The 6,806-nt window shown below is 33.6% G+C and overlaps 1 non-coding gene across 1 annotated transcript; it reads left to right on the top strand.

The window, feature by feature from the left end:
* The first annotated feature begins 732 nt into the window (after positions 1-732).
* Positions 733-839, top strand: LOC136201637 (small nucleolar RNA R71). Its single transcript, XR_010673983.1, has one exon. It is a non-coding gene; the product is annotated as a small nucleolar RNA R71 (small nucleolar RNA).
* Positions 840-6,806: the final 5,967 nt, after the last annotated feature.

The following is a 6,806-nucleotide window of genomic DNA, read 5'->3' as shown; positions in this document are numbered from 1 at the left end:
TCCGGGCCTAAGTAATTTTTCCCTGAACGAAGAGTGATAGCCTTAACATGCTCTTTCGGATTTTCTTCTGTATGGCTTGGAAGACTTCCCTCTTTGCGAGATGGAATTGATTTAGCGAGTTGTCCAATTTGAATCTCCAAATTATGGATGATAGATGATTGGTTTTTAATAAGCTGATCGAATTTATTCTCGATCCGTTTAAAACCATCGTCGTGATTACTTATTTTTCCGCTCATAGCATCAATAAATTTGTCGATTTTAGAAGATAAAGTGCTAATCGTATCTCTTGATTGATTTCTCCATCCAGGATTATATGTATTAGAATAAGGGTTATTATTTTGGTTTTGCCCTTGGACAAAATTTACCTGTTCAATTTCACTCATACCTTCGTAGTCCACATCCGTTTGGATTGGGTTACTATTAGGATCACACGGTGCCATAAACCTATCAATTTTGTGCGATAAGGTAGAAAATTGGGCTTGCAACATCACTACTGGATCAAGATTCACTATACCTTTAACTGATGACGTTGCTGAGGATGATGGTATCACTATTGGTACGTGTCCACGTTCCGCGGGCCACATACAGCTGTTGATTGCCATTTCCTCCAAAAGTTCTCTTGCTTGGGCAGATGTTTTCTTAATGAATAACCCTCCAGACATAGCGTCCAATGAACCTCTAGTTGTAGGATTTAGTCCATTATAAAATGTTCGCATTAAAAGTTCAGCAGGCAATTGGTGGTGTGGGCATAAACGTTGAAGTTCTTTAAAACGTTCCCAAGCCTCATAAAGAGTTTCATTATCGTTTTGAGAAAAAGATGTCAACTCTTTAATGACTCTTGCGGTTTTTGCTAAAGGAAAAAATTTTGATAAAAACGCTTGGGCTAATTGTTCCCAAGTGGCAAAAGTTGCGGCTGGCATAGAAGTTAACCATTCTTTAGCCCTATCCTTCAAAGTGAAAGGAAAAAGGCAAAGTTTGATTGCTTCTGCAGTCACATCTGGGATTTTAAAAGTGTCACAAATTTCAAGGAAATTTGTTAAATGGGTGTTAGGATTTTCGTTAGTTAACCCATAAAATGTTACATTATTTTGCAACATATTAAGCAACGCAGGCTTAATTTCAAATTGGTTTGCAGTGATTCTGGGTCTAACGATACTATTGGTCACACCGGCCACACCTGGCCTAGCGTAATATATAAGTGTTGGTGGGTCTGCCATTTTACCAGATTCGGTATTTGTCTTTACTGGGGTTTTGTTTTTGTTCTTGTTTTTATTTTTGTTTTTGTTGTTGTTTTTGTTCTTCTTAAGTGTCCTTTCAATTTCTGGGTCTAATGGTTTTGGTGGTATGCCTGAACTTCGAGAACTGCGCATGAACTTGAAATCTTGCACGAACCGAAACTACCTACAAAACAGAATTTGAAGAATAAATATATTAGTAATTGAAAATTATTAAATTTAAAAAAAAATTAAAATAAGTATGAATAAACCTAGATTCGAAATAAAACACGAAAAATTTAAAATTTTGTCAAAAATTTTGGCGTTCCCCGGCAACGGCGCCAAAAACTTGTTGAGCGATTTCCGCAAGTGCACGGTATACGCTTGTAGTAATAAAAGATATCGATCCCACAGGGAACGTTTTTTAAACAAAACTTATTTAGAATCGGTTAAATTTACTTTTAAGGTTTATAATATGGAGAATTGTTTAATCGGTTTTGGTTTTGAAATTGCTTGAATAAGAATTAGATTAGAGTATGAAGATGTTAAAAAATATTCTGATTTAAGAATGAATTTGCAAGACAGGAACTTTTAGTACTTTTTAGAAAAGTAAACAAATGTATTTGTTTGCATTAAGCAAAGAAAACAACTTTAAACTTTGTATGAATTATAAAGATGAAATAAATGACGGAACCTCTAATTATTAGGCTTTGAACATGACAAAACCCTATCCGGGATAATTGCCCTTAATCAAATTAAAACTCTTTCGAGATAATAATTTGCCTAAGTGTTCAACAAAGTTTCCTTGTAAAGATTTTGAATTAAATACGTTTTAATGAAAACACCAGCATCCACTTCGGATCCTTTACCAAAGTGCTGCATAAAAATCTATCGAATAGAACGGAATTTATTAGATGAAATATAAATTGATACAAGTTTACAGAGAACATTGAGCATGGAAACATTCAACGACTTGCAAGTGAACGGGTTGTCAATCCTTTCCTTGGGTTTCGTTAGAGTTTGTCAGGCTCAGGGGCGGATCCTCTACTCAATCTTCTCGTTGAATCTTCGTAATAGAGACTTGGTCGGTCTACTACCAAAATGAAAACTAAATTGGAACAATGTCTAAACGCTACTGAACTTGTTATTATTGAATAAACAATGTGTGTACAGCATATTGCTTTTTACAGAATCGAAATCTAACTTCTGAATCACTTGACTCGGAATTTCTGCATAAATTCTATACTAATCTCTTTCTTCTCCATATCTTCAACTCTCCATAAACTCTTTATTTATAGATGTTGAAGAGTCTTGATTGAAGTGTCGTGTCCGTTGTGAAGGATCGTATCCGTTGTGAAAGGACGTCTTTATCCACCCAAACGATCGCGTTTCGTCGAAAACGAAAGTGTGCAACTAGGCTTCTACAGACTCCTGCTCGTACCGAGAATATTTAATTCTCTACCGAGAATGGGGGAGCATCAATTGGTTTTCGGACGAAGGGAAGGAGAAGCTGAAGAACGCGTGTCACAACCGAGAATTTGGGGGTCGCGGTCGTGGCACGGAACGTTTTTCACTTCTTCGGCTTTTGTTCTCGTCCTCGATTTGGCGTTATTAATTTCTGTCGTCTTCGACTCCTTTTGTAGGGTTTTTCTTCTGTTTTTGAGCTCTTTTCGTTCCTATTTGGATTTTACCAAATATTTATGTACCTTACAAGAAAGAAATATATTCGAGAGTAAAAGCTTTCTAAACAGTTATAAATAGCATAAATTTGTAGCAATATTGATGTAATTATTGATAATATTTTAGGTATATTTTGGGCTTAACAATAGTCAAGACAATTCAAATGGGTTTAGAAGGTCTTTCGTACTTAGTTGACATTATTTCTGATTGTATTCATTTATTACGAGATGTAGAGTTGTGTTCTATTTCCTTTATTAAGCATTCATCAAATTCGGTTACTCATACTCTAGTAAAAGTGGCCAATTTTGTATATGTTCAGATGAGTGGATATATCCACTATAATTTCTTTGCAATATTTTTCCATCTGATTTAAGTTAATAAAACTTGACATTATTAAAAAAAAAAAAAATAGATACTTCATCATTTGTCATCTATTCTATTGTTCATGAGATAAAGAGTTTATCACTTCATTACTCTTCCCCTCTAGTTTTTTGGTTGCTTATTAATCTCCTTAGGTTAGCCAACGGTATTGCAATTTTTGATAGAGTTAAATTATAGTTTTAGATTAGGGTAATTAATTTATTAGTCCTTATATTTTGACAAAACATACTGTTTAGTCCTTGTATTTTCAAAAATACATGGTAAAATCTCTAACATTTTTCTCGTTGAACTGTTTAGTCCCTAACGTTTTTTTTTGGTGAACTGTTTAGTCTCTGCCATTAAACTCTCAAGAAGATTCTGTTAGTCAATTTGGAATTGCGTTCTTCTTTTTCTTTATTTTCCTTTCCTTTAAACTCTAATGCATCTGAAATCAACTTTGAGTGTTCTTCTTATTGATTTTCTTCTTAATCGTTCAAATTCGTAAGCATTGGGTCTGTTCTTTTTCTTGTTCTCCATACAAATAGCTTCTTCTTCTAAATTGGATTTCCTCTTCACAAGTTTGAAGGTAAATAGTAAAGGGTAATTTAGTCATTTCCGAAGTCATAAACGGTAAAAGATCTAACAAACAGACGGAATGACTAAACAGTTCACTAAGAAAAAGGGACTAATAAATTAATTACCTTTTAGATTATAATATATGTTTCATTAGATTGAGATAACTGAATTTGAAATTCTACTAGTTATTTTTTTTATTTTAGAATAAAATGTTGGAATTATGAATTTCGAAATAATTATGATTGTTAAAACCGGATCGATCAAAAAACCCAAAAACATATAGAGTCAAGGTTTAGAGGTTTGATTGAGGTTTAACCAGGGTTCAACCGGTGTTCAAAAAAATCATTTGAAAATTATATTTCTATTCACATTTAACATTATAACATAGTAAAATATTAACAATATTAATAAAAAAAACTTAATACATCAAAAGCTCTCTGAACTTGTTTTAAAAGCTTGATTGACCCCCTAAACATAAGGATGTAATCGAGCCGAGCCGAGGTTTGGCCTGCTGAAACTCGGTTCGCTATAAGATTAACGAGCTCGATCCCGAGCCGAACTTCAGCTTGCTCAAGCTCAGCTCAGCTCATTAGAAAACAAATAAGCTCGAGCCGAGCTTCGAGCCCAAAATCATCTTTGAACTTGATCCATTAAGAAAATTAACTTACCATGAATTGCTGGTGAATAAATCGTTAATTATATTTACAAAGTTTGCATGCAAATAGATCTTTAATTGTGTACATAAACAAGCTCACAAACAAAGTTCGTGAATAAATAAATAAAATGTTGATAAATAGTTCGTCTATTACTCATTTATTATGTTTGTGAACGAACTCATCTAATACCAAATGAAATAATATTAAGTTTAGATATTTGTGAACTAACACAAAACTAAAAAGATTTCTACAAAACTAAAATTTGTTCATAAATGTTGTAATTGAGCCTGCTCGTAAGTTTAAATGTTGTAAATCGTGCTTACGAGCGGCTCGTTTACAGATCGAGCCTAGTCGAGCCGAGCTTTTATCGAACCGCTCATGAGCAGCTTGGCTCATTTACAACCCTACCTAAACTTATAAAATATCCCGTTAGTCCCCTGAACTTGCTTAAAATAATCTATTAGCTACCTTAGTTTGTTTATGTTAGAGATTAAAGCCAGTTAATCAACTGTAGTGCAGCGGAATTGCGGTTTAAAATTTATTTCTAATCCCTTTTAGTTTGATCTTTGTCCGTTAACCATTGATTGAATAAAACCTTTTGGATCCGTTTAGGGATAAAAACTTACCCGAACTGTCTCTTCTAAAGACGACTGAAGAATCCACAAAGTAGTAAGATCTCCGTAGTCAGGTGCACGAACAGCTATTGAGCTAGAACCGGTGCTAGCCGAAGAACGAAAGAAGAACTGAAGATATTTTGTAATTCGCCAAAAGCTTCCTCCACTTTTCTAAGTGGTGGCTGCGGAAATTTTAATTGTTTGCCTAAGCAAACATAGGTTGGCCGAATATTGTTGGTTAAATTAGGGTTTTAGTGTTTTAATTTATATATATAGTGTATTCCTAAACCTAATTGGTTTAGGGTTAATTGGTTAATTACAAAACTAATCCAATCCTAATCTAATTACATAAATAAATACCAATAATATTTATTCTATGCAATTAATTATGATTAGATTAAATTTAATTACCCAAATTAAACAAACGACACTAATTAATAAATTAACGTATTAGTTTAATTAATTATTCACTGAATGCAATTTCATTAATTTACAAATTAATTAATTACATCCCGTAAACTAATTAATCAATTAAATACTCAACACTTAAGACCATTAATCAATTACCTTGATACAAAGTATCAATTAATCAATTAATTAACCACCAATTAATTACCTTGATATTTTACTATCAATCAATTAATTAATTTCATCTCTCCAATGTACCGTTCTATAAGTTCTAACTCAGATGTTCGATGTGCACGATCCTATGGGACTGTCCTTAGCTAGCAGTGGGCTCACGGCCCACAGACAGTAAGTGGGTTCTAGCAAACCATTACTGCCCCTAACCAAGATAGAGTTTCAGCAGTCTAAAGATGCAGAGACCCTGTAGTTATCTCTTAACTTCTTTTACCATTTGATATCGATATTATAAACTAGAGGCATGACGGCTGTCATCCTCTCTGATGTTTATGATATTTCTTGATCTTAAGTAGATTGATGAAACAGATAAGTAAACTACTTATCAGGGTGTGGCCACACACTTATCAATCTCACTTATCAAGTGGCCTGTGATATCATCTCACTATTACATGAGTGGTAATTCCATCACTTCAATATCAATACCAACGTGTTCACCTGTTCACCCAATCATACCCGTATTTAGCATCCTGTTACAGACCTGTTAGGCGTATGTCAAAGTGAACCGGATCCCATATTGATATTATAATGAAATCTGGTCTGAAGATAGTTAGAGACCTACTTAAGAAAACTAATGACACAACCACCATGTAGTTTTCTCGGGCGGATCGATCCAGTCACATGTATACAACATGTACCCATATTCACAACTGACTTATCAAGTGTTATGGCTAGTATCAATTACTACCATACAGTCGTCGAATATACAAGTCTGTGGTCCTAATCATTCCCATGATAGAATAGACTTGGGATATGGTTTTACGATTATCAATCAATGGATTCTCTATTCATATTATAGCACAAGATATAAATGAACTAGATTAATGCCTTTATTAATGTGACACAAATACATTTTATAAGAACCAATGCCTATGAACTAGGGCACACCAACAGTTTAAAGTTACCTATTGGCCTCCTGAATTTACTTATAATGATCCATTTGCTCCCTGAATTTGTTTAAAATTATATACGTTTCAATTTGTCTAAATTTCTAAAAAAAGTTCAAAACTTAAAAAATAAAGGGCTAATTTGTGATTCTAAGTTTTAAAAACAAATTAACTTTCTGT

Source organism: Euphorbia lathyris, chromosome 7 (assembly GCF_963576675.1).
Source record: "Euphorbia lathyris chromosome 7, ddEupLath1.1, whole genome shotgun sequence".
NCBI classification, from domain to species: Eukaryota; Viridiplantae; Streptophyta; class Magnoliopsida; order Malpighiales; family Euphorbiaceae; genus Euphorbia; species Euphorbia lathyris.
Note: the sequence above shows the minus strand (reverse complement) of the source record. Positions and strands in the feature narration are given on the sequence as shown.